This window comes from Acomys minous (assembly GCF_964271855.1).
Source record: "Acomys minous genome assembly, chromosome: 15".
Lineage (NCBI taxonomy): Eukaryota > Metazoa > Chordata > Mammalia > Rodentia > Muridae > Acomys > Acomys minous.
This window is the reverse complement of record NC_140497.1, coordinates 58,147,672-58,162,476: the sequence shown is the minus strand read 5'-3', so window position 1 is coordinate 58,162,476 and position 14,805 is coordinate 58,147,672. Positions and strand designations below refer to the sequence as shown.

Genomic DNA, 14,805 nt, shown 5'->3' with positions numbered 1-14,805 from the left:
AGGAAGTATCCCCTGTTGACAACCCTCTGCTGTTCAGAGCAGTGGATTCCACGCCCCGTTGTGGTTCATGGTCCTACAAATGGAAGATGTCATTGGTGCTCATGTTTTCTTCTGTTTCCTGCTTGAATTCAGGAATTTTCTAAGGGTTGGGGGGAAGGAACCAAATGTGACTTGTCCTGGTGTAAATCAGCTTAAATCATCTCTTTTTCATTTTATTTGTTAGTAATGCTGTTAAGATGTGTCTTGGAGGGAGTGCCTGGATCAAGTTGTAGTTTTTTTTGGGGGTGGTGGTGGTGGTGGTGCTGGTGTGGGACATGTAGTTTAGGGGTGGCGTTCTTTGCTTAGCCTGTGTGAGGCTTGGGTTGTGTTTGCGGGTGCTTCGTAAATGAAGATGTGAGTCCACAGCCCCAAGGAGCTCGATGTTCCTTAGCTTGTGGCCTGATGTTGGAAAAGAAACAATTTCAGTGCAGTGCGATGGCCGCACGGATGGGGTTGAGCAGGATCTCAGACCTAGGGATGTGGTCTCTCCGATGAGCACTACTGGACACTTCTGTGGTGTTCTCACACTTTCTACCTGGGGTTTTTGCTTTTCCTGATCGTGTGATCATAGTCAACACCATTCATAACTGAAGCTGTAAGATTGGGTGTCATTTCAGTATAGTGTTGACTCGTACATCGCCAGTACAGTGCTGGTGGCCTTTGGTAAATTCTACTCCTGGGAATCTTAGTTTTTCTCATCTTGTAAAACTGTTTACTATATTTTAGGTCATGAGCCATTTCCTAGTGATTAGTATTTCCTAAAGTCTTTCCTCTCTTAATTGGCTCAGTCACTTCGGTTCCTACCTAGCTTGCTTCAAACCTTGTTGAACTTACCAGACATTGGTGGTTCAACATGGGCCACCCCAAGGATGTTTTCTGAGGCCCGTTTGTGTGCCGGGTTTGAATCCTTTTTAAGTAGATGAAGTTGCTTTCAGATGAAGAAAAAGTAAAGCGAGTAAGCAAGGCACTGGCAGCAAAACTGAGGGTTTGATCTTACGTGCATGAATGGGTGTCTATCGGCCTTACAAGTGAGCTGGTGCCCACAGTGGCCAGAAGAGGGTGCTAGATTCCAGAACCGGGGATGCATGCAGTTGTGGGCTGCCCTGCGGTGCTTGGAACTGAACCCAGGTCCTGTTAAAGAACAGCGGCTGAGCTGTCTTCTCAGCCCTCAAACAGGACTTTTCTAAGACAGTTAATTAAAAAAAAAAGCCAGTCTCACAATGTGCTTGAAGAGATAACTTATTTCCGTGACTCATGCATTCTATTTGCAAAGGTAACTGGCAGCTGGAGCGGAGTTCACTGTATCAGCTGGCAAAGGTTGCAGCTATGAGTGAGGGTCCGTGCTGATAGTTGTTAGGTGTTTAACAAACACAGCCTGAGGTGAGGTGGGTTAATGTTTAAAGAAAAAAAAATTCTCCTCTCCTGGCCTTCCAGGTCTAATATGCTGCAGTTTATTTTAGGTCAGACCTTGACAATTAAGTCTGTGGAATTTCTGTTTTCCCTGGACTCCTGGGGGAAGGCAAATTTGAACACCAATATTTGGCTAGAACCGAAGGTTGCAATACCTTTTCTGAGTTAGAAGCCGCGTGTTCTGCTCAACCATACGCTAGGCTTGCTTATTCGTCTTCACTAGTGTGGGGTCTTCATGTGTTTGGGTTAAAACTGAGACTAATCTTGAACTTCCATTGCCTTCACAGTTAGGAGAACTCTCTCTAGTTAGATGTGGGTCTCCTGCCCACCGGTATCTGAGCCTGGTCTTTGCGGCTCTTTAAGGTTTCTTAGGCATTAAGCTCTGGTGGAATCATCAGAAAGAGGCCTCTTGCTGGTTTGAGCTCTGGTCTCCCTATGAAGCCAGTCCAAAGCAAGCTGACTGCAGGGTTTGCGAAACGTGGTACCTTTTAATCTGGCTAACTTGTGCGGTCAAAATACTTTCTCATGAGTTGCTAACAGGTCAACCGTCGTTTGTGGAGACACCAATGCTTGTCTTGGAGTTTTAAGGCATTGGTAGCCTTCGGAGAGAAAATGTCCACAAATGAACCAGGAAAAACTTTCTTCACATAAATATGTCCTGTGTTATTTGCCCTCACAGCCGCTATAGGCTTTTTGCACTACTGCTGCTGTTCTGGGTTAATTAAGGGACATTATAAATCCCATGCTCACCACGGCGCTGAGTGTGATCACGGGCAGGGGACCTGTTGGTTCCTAATGCTTTCCTTGCCTCTCATTGGTCCAGCCCCTCCCCCCCCCGCCCCTTCCTACTACTTTCAGCATTCACAGACGATAAACAAACTCAGTCCTCGGATTCCTCCTTAGGGTGGAGGCGAACTTCAGGCCTCCAGGTAGGTATGTGGAATAACAGAGCAAGCTGCCAGCACTCCCCACCCAGGGACGAGATGAGCCCTGACAAACAGGGTTGAAACTCCTCTCGAGCATCCTCACCTCGTCACTCCTCTCTCCAGACTCTGTGGCCATTATTCCAAATTTGGCATTTATCACGTGTTTCATGCTTTTTTTTTTACTAGATATGTGTGCACTGAGAAACCAGATATAGTACTGGCTCTTGTGTATTAAACAAACTCTGAGCTCAAAGCAATTCCCTAATATTAATTAAATAATTAGGAGATCTGTTCATCAAGAAACTCATAATTCTAGTTTATATTATCTGCTGTATAATATTCCTTCAAATGAATGTGCTACTGTATAGTCAATTTATTAATAATCATGGGAGCTTACTGTTTTGTTTTTTTGGGGGGGGGATCAATCCGTTTCAATGGTATAGACAGTTTTAAACTTGGCTTCCTGTGTAAATGTTTATAGTTTCTCTGTGGTAGATGTCCAGGAGGGGATTGCTTCGTCAAAGGAAATGGGCATCTCCTGCTGCAATACACTGCCAGATTGCTCTCTGAGGCGGGTGTACCAATTTGCATTCTAGCCAGGGGGAGGGGGAGGGGAAGGGGGGATGGGGACCCCGGTGCTTCCACACGCTTGCTGACACTGGATATTGTCAGATGTGGCATTTTGCCAGTCTATCTGATGGGTGTGAAATTGCATCTCTGTGGTTTAAACTCTTTATTCTTTACTAGTGAGGTTGAACATCTCACGTGTGTATCAAGCTACGCTGTCTCTACCTCAGCACCAGTGTTGGTTTTGCCTGAACACCGGGCACAGGATGCTGAAGACGACAATCAGGGCAGCCAGAGCAAAAGTCAGGGCAAGTGGGGGAGACATCAAAAGACACCGTGGAAGGGACGACGTCGACATGTTCTCAGGGGCGGTGGACACCAGTGGAGATGCCCTGAGTGTGGCAAGGACATCTTGGATCTGCTTCTGTGCTGGCTGGGCTCATTTCAAGCCCCATTTCGAGCTCAATCCCATGCTTTGTTTGAAGGAAATTGGCTTTGGTGAAAATCATGTCAGGCCTCCTCTGGCATGCACAGCTGCAAGGCCGGACTTGGGGGAGTTTTCCTGTTGACCCAGTTGCTGTTGGAAGGTCTCTTAGAAGCTGGTCTTATTCTAAAAGTGCATTTATTTGTCCTTTGGGTTAGGTTTTGTGCGTTGAAAGCCAGTGCCCATCAGGATTGGCTTGAACGTCCTGGTACAAGTGCAGGGTTCACGGTCACTCCAACCACAGCACTGTAGGAGTGTCACCTCATGGAGCACAACAGCTGCTAAAATAACTTATAACTTAGTGGCTTTCTGTGTCCAAAGGAGGGAGACCACCCGTGTGTTCTCTTCTTAAGAATCCAGACTCAAGGAGTCTGCCCCTGAGAGATTTTGAGTAAGCAGGGCCCTGGCACCTGCTCTCTGAGATGCCCAGCTCCTTACTTGCACTCCCGCCATACTCCGAGGTCCACGAGTTGAGAAATACTGAGTTCCTGAGTAATAGCCCCGAGCTCTTAAAAATATTGTTTAGAGAAATTACCTGCCATGTGAGAGGTTTTTTAAAAATCAATGTAAAATTATTTAAGGTAGTGATTTACCTCAAAGGCCAGAGATTGTTGCCGTTCTGCAGTTGTATTTCTTGATGTTAAACAACTATTACTTTCTCTTTCTCTCACAGAGATTCTGAGCACTGGCCATGTATCACCTGTGAAGCCTTTAAAAGAAACTTTAAAAAATTAAATCACGAACCCTCAACACAAATATGAAAAAAAAAAGTAACATATGCCATATACCTAAACATCTACTTTTCAGAGTTCATAGATATCAACGTGTAGCCACATTTAGTTAAGCTGTTTTTTTCATATATGATGTCCAGAAGCCAACAGCCACTACCCTTTCTTCTTTCCTTTACGTCTCCTCCTAGAACAAACTATTTCTGTGGCTGCGGTGACATTCACCACTCACACCACTGATTTGTGATTCTCTTGGCCGTCTGTCCGTGTTTGTGTGTCAGACCGTCCGGCCTTTTGCAACTCTCTGGCTTTGCTCAAGGTCTATAGCCAGTTTACTCAGTCCAGTGGCTTTGTGACAGTGCTCTTGGGTACGGCTCCATCACTCAATGTCTTCCTCAGAGGCAGGTTCGATCGCTTCTAAAGTACTCTGTTCTGAAAATAGGGCTGCAGTGGACGCCCTGGCCCTTTCTTTGTACCAGTGTCTTTATTCTCTTTGTCCTAGAGTCCAGCAGTAGATGTGTCTCTCTTAGGGTATGCCATGTGCAGCTTATCAGGTGCTGTGTTTTGGAAATGGGTCTAGTGTGTCTCTTGAGGGTTCATGTGTTGGAAGCTTGCTTCCCCAGGGTGATGGTAGGACCTTTAAGAGGTGGAGCCTAGTGGGCGATGTTAGGTCATCATGGACCACCCTAGGAAGGGACGGATGTTGTCTTAAGGGCTTCTGCTGAGCTCTCACATGAGTGTCATGAGAGGGGCCTTGATGGAGCAAGCCTGGCCCTTCCCTGGGTTCTGTGGCTTCCTGCCTCCCAGTATGATCGCTCCTGGCCACATGCGCCCCTGTCACTGTCAGGCATGCACATGAGCGAGGCTTTCTCCAGAGCTCCTGCCATATGCTGGTTTGACTTTCAGCCCCTAACACTGTGAGCTTGGGGCCAGAGAGATGGCTCAGCAGGTGAAGGCGTTTGCTGCCAAGCCTGATGACTTGAATTGGATCCCTAGGACCCATCTGGTGGAGGGAGAAAACTAATTCCCACAAATTGTCCTTTATTCCACAGGCTTCCTATAACACTTGGGCTCCCCCACACATGCATGCTCATGTACAGGCGTGCATGAACACACACACACACACACACACACACACACACACACACACAAAATGGGTAATATAACATATAAAAATATATTATACATATAAAAAGTATAAGCTAAATAAATCTTCCTTCCTATCTCCCTTCCTTCCTCCCCCTCCTCCTCCTCTTCCTTCCTTCCTTCCTTTCGTTCTTTCTTTCTGTTTTTCGAGGTAGGGTTTCTCCTTGTAGCCCTGGCTGTTCTACGACTTGCTTTGTAAACCAGGCTGACCTCAAACCTGCCTCTGGCTCCCAAGTGCTAGGATTAATGGTGTGCACCACTGTGCCTGGCTTTCTTTTCTTTATGAGACTCAGCCTTGGAGTATTTTGATATAGTAACAGAAAACAGAGCTATTGTCTGAGTATTCTGCATAGTGGTCCCGTCAGTGAGAATTTGGTACTCAGCTGATGAAGGGCCCTGCACTCAGTTTCTGACTGTGTGTGCGCAGGCGCGGGCTTGATATGGGAATATTTCCTGCTTGGGAAATCTCAGAGTGTATTTCCTCATCCCTTTCAACAAAAGCAAACAGCCAAGTCCCTCCTCTCTGCTTTCTTGAGCATCAAAGGAACTCCCCTGTGGAAGCACTTGGCAAGCTGTACTGGCCTTGTGCATGGTGCTTTTTATAATTATCTCCCTCTGGTAATGACTTAATGTCTCCCTTCAGTTGCTGAATGCACAAAGCTCTTTTTGTTTGTTTGTTTGTTTGTTTGTTTCTTCAAGACAGAGTTTCTCTCTGTAGCCCTGGCTGTCCTGGAACTCTAGACCAGGCTGGCCTTGAATTCAGAGATGCAACTGCCTCTGCCTCCCGAGTGCTGGGATTCAAGGCCTGCGCCACCATGATCCTTTAAGCACAAAGCTCTTCATTTCTCAAGGCGCAAGCAGCCTCTGCTTTCCTTTTGACTTGCCATTTGTGCTTCCTGGGGCATGTCCTCTGGCTTTGGGAGTAGTGTCACTGGGGGTACAGGAGACAAATCTACTCCTTGCTGAGGTCTTATGGGTACAGATCCCCGTTGTGTCTGTAAGACACTGTCCAGCAGCAGGTGTCCTGGTCAGTGACATGCTCGTGTGGATGGTGGAAATTTAGTGCGGCCTCACCCCTGGAAGAAGCACTACAGCTGAACAATGGCTGTTGAGGGAAAGAGAGTCAGTCTTGGCTCCTGGAAAGGTCATCCCTTTCCAAGCAGTCAGCCCTAAGCACATGTACGTAAGAGTAACACTAAATGGACTTAGTAGGTGGTGTGTGTGTGTGTGTGTGTGTGTGTGTGTGTGTGTACACGTATGTATGTGCAACAATAATTATAGAAGAAAAGGTCATGAACTTGCGAGTAAGGGGAGGGGACATGGAGGAGTTGGAGGAAGAGAAGGAGGGGTAGAAATTATATAAATACAGCACTCACGTATGCAATTCTAAAATAAAGAAATACGCAAACAAGCAGATCCGTCCCTTGCCTTCATTCTAAGTGTGGGTCCTTGAGAGATGACGGGCCCTGTCTCCCTGCTTCTGGGTTGTCAAACAGGCAGAGAGAAGCCCACAGCTCTCTCCTAATCAACTCTGCCCAATAGCAGGAGACTGTATGGTTTATTCCCCAAGGCGGACTTCCGAAAGTGCGAGTGATGCGGAAGATGACTTTACGCTGTTGGTCACCCTACTGTGCCTGGAATCTGAGCTTCTCAGGGAAACACCCTGACAGTGAGTGTCACTTAAATGCCAGGTTTCAGGCCACCTAAATAAGTGGAGGGGACTCTGGCTCATTGGTCTGAGAGAAGGCATATGGCATGGGAAAAAAAAATTAAGTACGGTGACACTCGGAAACATTTGTGTGCATGTACTGGGGTAAGGTACCTTCTATTTCCAATTCTTTTTCTTCTAGGAAAGAAATAATAGAGGAGGTACAATTCTTTAAGGTCGCTAGCTTTTTTAATTTTAATTTTTATATTATATGAGTGGATGTCTGTGTATCACTGTGGCCTCTGGAGGCAGGAAGAGGGCTTCAGGTCTCCTAAGACTGGAGTTACTGGAGTTGGTTGTCAGCTGCCATGTGGATTCTGGAAACCAAACCCAGGTCCTCTGCAAGAGCAACCAGTGCTCTTACTGCTGAGCCGTCTCTCCAGCCCTGGCCAATGCCTCCTAATCATGTCCACCCAAACTTACCTTATATTTCATTTCAGTTGAATCTCAGAGAGCATCCTGAGGGTGGACCAGCCTGCGAGTGAGGTCTGGTTTGAGTTTCTCCACGCTGTTGGTTGGCTCTATGAGCTCAGTGGTCCTCTCCTCTCTCAGACTCCCCTCTCACCATATCGCATGGTTGAGGAATGAGTTTGCTGCCCTGGTTTATTGTGGGGCTCAGATGGAATCAGTTGTGCCCAGGGCTTCACGTGGTACCCGTGTGTTTTGTGACTGTGAACCTTTGAGTGTCTTTGCTTTGTCGAGTAGCACTGGAGTCCAGACAGAGCAGATCCCAGGGTCCAGTCTCTTTCTAGTTCAGTGATGCCAGGGCACACATCTCCGTGACTCATCTGTGTCTACACAGTAAGCACCTTTGCTGCAGGAACGGCGGCACAAAGGCAAGCTTATTGGGACCTCGTGTTGGCTTTAGTCAGGGATGGCAAAAGGCGGAAGGAGCTGTGGTTTTAGACTGAAATGTCATTAGGATGCTCAGGCTGAGAGCATGCAGCCATGTTGTGGGCTCATCAGTTAGGATGTATTGTTTTCTTCATCTGCTGCTAATGAGGGCACCTGGTCTTTTGAAAGATACTTAGTCATCTGATGAGTGTATGCCCCTCCTTTGAGCTCTTTGGTGTGCACAATTAGGTATTCCTAACTGGGAAAATACATACAGTACCAAGTTTATTTTAAGTTCCTTAAAATTTTTTTTGTCTTTTTTAAAAAAAATTATTGTTTTCAAGGCAAGGTTTCTCTGTGTAGCCCTGGCTGCTGTTCTGGAACTGGCTCTGTAGACCAGGACCTCCTGGTACTCAGAGATTCCCTCAGCCTCTGCCTCCCAAGTGCTGCGATTAAAGATATGCATCACCACGCCCACCGACTAGCAGTTTCCTAATCTTTGGTTTTCACCAACAACACTATGAGGGCCAACTTGTTCATGTATCATGTTGTCAGTGGAGGCACACATCTGCGAACTGACCTCTTAGAAACGGTTTTGCATTGGTAACGTGAAGAAATGTTGCCAAACTGCCCACCACCAGTCACATGGGCAGCGTGTCTACCCCTCAGCCTTGCCTTAGCAGGTGTCACACAGAAACCTCTTGGCCAGTTAGGGGCAAATGGCATCTTGGTGTTTTCTAGTTTGCATCTCTTTTACTAGAAGTGTGCCTGAGGAGCTGTTCATACATGTAAGATAACTCAATCTCCTTTCAAAAGTGTTGCTTTTGGCAATTATTTTCAAAGTCTGTAGTGAAGCACGTACTTTATTTTTTATTTTCAATCTGTCTCAGACCCATTCTTTTTTTGGTTAAAAAAAAAAAAAAAGGATCGCTAGCAAAATGGAATAACAAGCCAAAGATACGTAAAACAGAAGCCTCAATTATTTTTTATTTTTTATTTTTTATTTATTTATTTTTTTTATGACTCAGCCTGACAGATGCAAAATTGCTCCTGCCGCTTGTGGTGGATGTGTGTTTGCAGTTTCCGAGCGTGGCTGGGGGCTGGTGCTAATGCTTTCAAGAAACATTATTTTAAAGCACTGCTCACCCCTCCTTAACTTCCTTCTCTGGCCACCATCCGTGCTCTTTGGCAAGGGGGGAGACAATGAAGAGTTTTATATTTCTGCTTTTGCGATCCGTACACTGCCGATGTTTTCACTGTATCAACTCCCTCTAATGGTGCCAGGCTGCCCTGGAAGGACGTGGTTTCTAAAGGTGGCGAGGCAGCTGGTGCTCAGGCACGGTGACTCTGTTCTCCCCATGCCGGGGAGAGGGCTGCCTGCCTCATGGGTTTCATCGCAGACCTTGAGCACAGAGCCAGCGGTGGCAGACTGACTAAGAGGGAGGATGAAATGACCGTGTAGTAAAATTTGCAGAGCGGGGGCCTTGCCAGGATCCTACCTCTACCACCACCTCTCTGGAAAGAGACGAAAAGAGAACAGATGGGCAGGGTCAGAGCCAAAGGGGCATCATCCGTGAGGAGGGCTCTTGGGGCCTTGCGTTGCGAGTGAAGTTCTCATTTCTAGCTCCCTGAGGTCAGTGGCTGGGAGACGGTTTGCCCTTCTCCGCTCCCAGCTGGAAAACAGACATGGACTCCGCCATTTCTCTTATGCTCTTGAATTGAAATTAACTTCCGTCTGAGGACTCTGTTGACTTGCCTTCGGCTGCTTCGCCTGCCAGAACCCCTGGCCAGATGTTCCTTCACGGGATGACTTTAGTGCCACCGTGTAGCCAGATGTCCCAGGGAGCGTTTGCCTCTTCAGGAGTAGACAAGATACTGGACATCCATGTGACGGTGGTCACATGAGATCGTGTTAGGTTTTTGGAATAACAGGACCCCTTCCGGGATCATTTTAGTGACAGAAACTCATGTTGTCACGCACTTGCCATGATCGGCCTGCTTGCGGATGTCTGGCTGTTGAAGCTCTGATAAGTGCTAGGAAAAGGTTCTCCAACTGGAGCTGGGGTTGGAGCGTTTGGCCACCGCTGACCTCTGCCTCAGCCGAGACCTGATCTTGCCAAGTTATTTCCACTTCTTCAGCTTTGCCGTCCTCACCTCTCCTTTGCCCGTGAGGTGGGGGTGGGGGTGGGGTGGGGGGTTGGGCATGCCCATGTGTGATTTATTGGCAGAGAGAGCTGGGTTCAGTGTTGTTTAGTGGCGCAGAAGCTCCGGGGTGATGTTTGCTAGCTCATAGCTAGGATGGTCATTCATAACACTCAGGGATGTGTCCAGTCAGCCGCCAGGAAACACTCCTGGCTAGCTGCCTGCTCCCTCCACTCATGGCTAAGGAAGGACTGAAAATGTGAATGAAGCTTTCTCTGGCCTGATTTCTGGAGACAGATGCTGCGGTTTCGGGTCCCTGGCTCAGTGAGCTCGGTAGCTTTCCCCCAGCATTTTCTTGCGCAGGATGGGAGGACACTGCTTGGGCTTCCAGTGAGATGTGCACGAGCTCGCAGATGTGCCGTCCTTGGAATAGTGAGTACACACCACTCACTGTCTCCTTCCTCATTCTCCCCAGTTTGTTCAGTGAGCTGATGTGTCAAGTTCTTTCTATGGAAAAGACTGCTGGGTGTTGGCACACGATCAGACCTAACGACTTCCTGAGGAGACTCTGTATCGATGGGTCCACTGTAGAGCTGGTGGACTTTTCTGTAGAGGGCTAGATAGCAAGTTGCCGAGATTCTGCAGGTCGTAATACCTTCATAGACTAAGAGGTTTTGTCGCACCCCCCATCTGTGTGTCCCCTCCTTTGTCACACTGTAGTATCTAGGCAGGAAGTTAGAAGTTGGAGGGGGTAAGATTGCACCTTAATTCATTATTTAGTGTTAGCTTGGATTACTCCATGGAATTCAGTTCTCTTTTTGCCTTTTTAAATTTTAACATAACTTCATTACTTGGGTAGAGGCTTTTGAAACAAAGAAGGAAAAATATTTTTTTTCCTTGCCAACATCTCCTGTCCTGTTTCTGCAAGCCCTGGTGGTCCGTTTCCTTCAAGGAGGTTGTGGCGTTATAGAAAGGCTTTTGTTTTGTTGTGTTTTGTCTTAAATTTTGTTTTACTCGTGCGTATGGCTATATGCTAGCATGTATGTCTGCACCATGCTTATACCTGACCCCTGAGGAAGCCAGAACAAGGGGTTGGATCCCCTGGGATTGGAGTTACAGAAGGCTGTGTGGTTGCTGGGAATCAAAGCCCGGTCCTCTGAAAGAGCAGTCAGAGGTCTCAACCACTAAGCCATCTCTCCAGCCCCCGATGAAGATTTTTGTATAAGAGGACTGGGCATTTTCTATGTCAGGGGATGCCTCTGACATGTTCCTGCATCACACTAATGTCTAGGCTAATGGAGAATTTCAGATTCAGTGAGAAGGGGGAAAAAAAGAGGTGGAGAGTGATTGACATAGACACCCAACACCGTCCCCTTACTTCCGCGTGCTGGCACACACCCACGTGCACATGAGTGCAGCGTTCCCCCCGCCCCACCCACTATAGGAAGAATAATTGTTGTAAGGATTAAAATGAGTAAAATGTGCCTGAAGCCTTGAGAGAAGTGACTACACAGCGATTGCCCCTCCCCTTATCTGTCACCATTTCTGCTTACACGAAGGCACCAGGCTCCCGATTCCTCCTGAGCCTTATTGGGGGGCCTTAGACTCATTCCACAAACTTGGGCTGCATCCCGTCACTGGGCTGTGGGGCGCCCTTTGTTGCCAGAAGTCCAGGAACACAGTCCTTTGGAATGTCCCATCGTTCTATGAATATCTAATTGCTTTTGGACATAAAACTAGAGTTTTCCGAGCAACATTCCCCGCCTCACGTCATCCGTTTTGACTCACGCTCTATAACCAATGCTTTCTTCTATGTGTGTTTTGATATGATCCTCGGCTCTCCCTGGGTCCGCTTTCTACTTTGTACATGGCGTGGCATGCAGATACATGAGCTGTCTTGGGGAGATCTAGGGAAGGGCATTTGTTTCCCTAGCCCTGGTTGTTGCACCTGTGGTGTGGTCTAGCTCACTTCCAAGGATGCCTCCCGGCCTCGGGGTTTGTGTTTTTAGCTCCCACATATTGCAGCAATGTCCTCACCGTTTCGGATAGACCTTGACTTTATCGTGGTATTGTTCTAATTATTTCTCTCAGGCAATACCCTCCCCCCCCCCCCCGGAGGAACTCTAACTTGTGTTCCTTATAAATCGCTTTTAAGAGGAGATTCCTTCCTGTGCCTTTCTATACATTCGTGATTCAAGAGCTGTTTGTTGTGTGTGTCGGGAGCACCCTCCGTAGTCTTTAGAGGTGCTTTGAAAAGCCAGCATCACAGCTTTGTTGGAACCAGTCCCGGCTCAGGCTCGATTTTTAATAAAATTCTTCATATTGTTCTTCAGAAGGTTCCCACTTTTCTTTCACCGGGTGAAGTAAGAACTTTGTTTCTTCTGATTCCAGATCTTGTGGTCTTTCCCCCCCACAAGGATTGGCTCTTTGTTCAGCATCTGGTCATACAGCATTTATATTTTCAGGGCCTCCGGATGCCTGTTATGCTGGGCGCTGGCAGTAGGAGGGCAGGCTGTGTGGATATCATGCCCTCAGTGACTGCTATGGCATGATAACCTTGGCTGTGTGCCTTACTTCCTGTCGTCCTTTGGGACAGGGAGAGGGGACATCAGCACCAACACCTCTGAGCTCCAAAGAGAGGTGAAGGGACGGAACACTCAAAGACAAATAAGTACTGACACAAAAAGCCCGCAGCCATGACAAATGTGCAGGCCTTAGCTCACTGGTTCATGGGATTAGTGTGCTCTAAACTGTTATTAAATGTGAATTCCAAAATAATGTCTCTTCATAGTAAAAAGTCTAGAGTTAAAAGGATAAAAAGGAAAACCCCGTGGAGGTGGTTAGGAACACTTGTTACTCGTGCAGAGGACCCAGGTTCGGTTCCCAGCACCCACATGATAGTCCATAACCATCTGTAACTTCAGTTCTAGGGGATCTGGTGTCCTCTTCTGACCCTTGCGGGCACCAGTACCCAAGGAGCACACATACATCCATGCAGGTAAAACATACATGCATAAAGTGAATACATCTTTACAAAAAGAAGAGAAAAGCCCTCTGTGGCCTTCTCAGCCCTTACGCTGTCTCTGGCAGTGTCACTGATGATTTCTTGAGTGTTATCCAAATGCCCCAGCTACTGTGGAGGCTGAGGCAGGAGGCTGACTTGAGCCCAGGAGTTGAGCTTCACCCTGGACAACATAGGGAGACCCTGTCTCAAAAGCAAGAACAAACAAACAAAAAAACCCACAAACATTAAAGTAAACCCTCAATCCAAAAGCAAGTGTTCTGGGAATTTTCAGTAAAATGCAGGTGTTGAATACAACAGCTTGGTTGGCTTTGATTTCCTTCCTCCTCAAATATAGAGGAGGATGGAACACATTGCAGGCACAAATAGGGGCAGCTGTGTCTTGACTTAACAAATGACATTTCTAGTTGTCCTAAATACACTGTTAATATACTGTGTTTTACTTATCATTTGTCTTGTACAGTTTTACCTAGAAGTTCCTGAGAAGAAACTTTAAAATTGATCTACAAAGAGCTGGGTGTGGTGGTGCACACCTTTAACACCAGCGCTCTGGGAGGTGGAAGCAGATGGATCTCTGTGAGCTGGAGGCCAGCCTAGTCTACAAAAGAGTCCAGGACAGCCAGTGCTCCACAGGAAAACTCTGTCTCCAAAAACCAAAAATCCAAAACCAAAAGCCAAAACCAATTCCCAACACCCACATGGTAGTTTATAACTGTCTGTAACTCCAGTTCCAAGGGATCGGACACAGACATACCAATGCACATAAAATAAAACTAAATAAAAATTATTTTTAAAAATATTTAATTAGCTCGAGGCACTTCTAATTTTTTCTGTTACAACCCTTGCTGCAAGGACTATCAGAGACAGTGCCGGCTGGTTGTCCCTTCAATATCTGCTTTCTATCTCTAGTGTAAGAGAAAATTCTAACTGGCCACAGATGCTTAGGCAATGACCATCTTTGCCAGGCTCCCTTGTGGTTCTATGACTGAGACTTTTGGCCAGAGGGTTTATTAGCAAAATATCCTTTGTAGCTCTTAAGAGCCTCCTTGTAAGGGGAGCCATCCATCCACTTTCCCCCTTTGCTGTGACAGAGATTATTTGGTGGCAGGAGCTAAAATAGCCATCGTGGTTCCAAAGCTGCAAACGGACTCTTACAACAAAGTGACCGGATATGAGGACTCCGTGTCCACAGCACTGCAGGGCTGTTGCACCAGCCCTGGATTGCATCTTGAACACTTACATGAAAGAGACAAATGAATCTCCATTTTGTGAAGCCACATACCCGAGTTGAGTCTTTGTTGACACTCTCTGTATCCACCTGCATGAGTATATCTATGTAATAAAGTGGAATTGCACCTTTGAGGGACATGGTCATTTAAATTCTCGATTGACACCACTTAACTAACCTTTAAGTCCCTGTCACATCATCATCCCTGTCATGACAGTTGCCATCACGTCTGTCACTGTCCCATGGATATATTTGCATTTAATGCCTGTAACCCCCGAATCTGTTGAAGAGGTACAAGATTCATGCTACCAAAGGAAAAAAAAATGCTAGAATGTAAAAGCAAGAGTTTCGTTCCAAATGTCAATATCTGTTACATTCTGTATCCATGGAAACCAACTCCTGTGTGTCTATAAAGGGAATGGGAGAATGGGGAAGTGCTGGAGGATACCACCCGTGCTCCATTGGACAGGACGTTGGGAGAATATACAAACCCGTGTCCAAATTATCACGCACACAGTTGCATCACAGACATCCCTAACCACCCCTGTATGTGCCCATCAAATTATCATGC

General features: G+C 46.8%; 1 protein-coding gene across 3 annotated transcripts in view; it reads left to right on the top strand.

Annotated features, from left to right (window-relative positions):
* Positions 1 to 14,805, top strand: part of USP46 (ubiquitin specific peptidase 46) — a 71,629-nt gene that overhangs the window by 3,379 nt on the left and 53,445 nt on the right. The gene's annotated exons all lie outside the window — the stretch shown is intronic.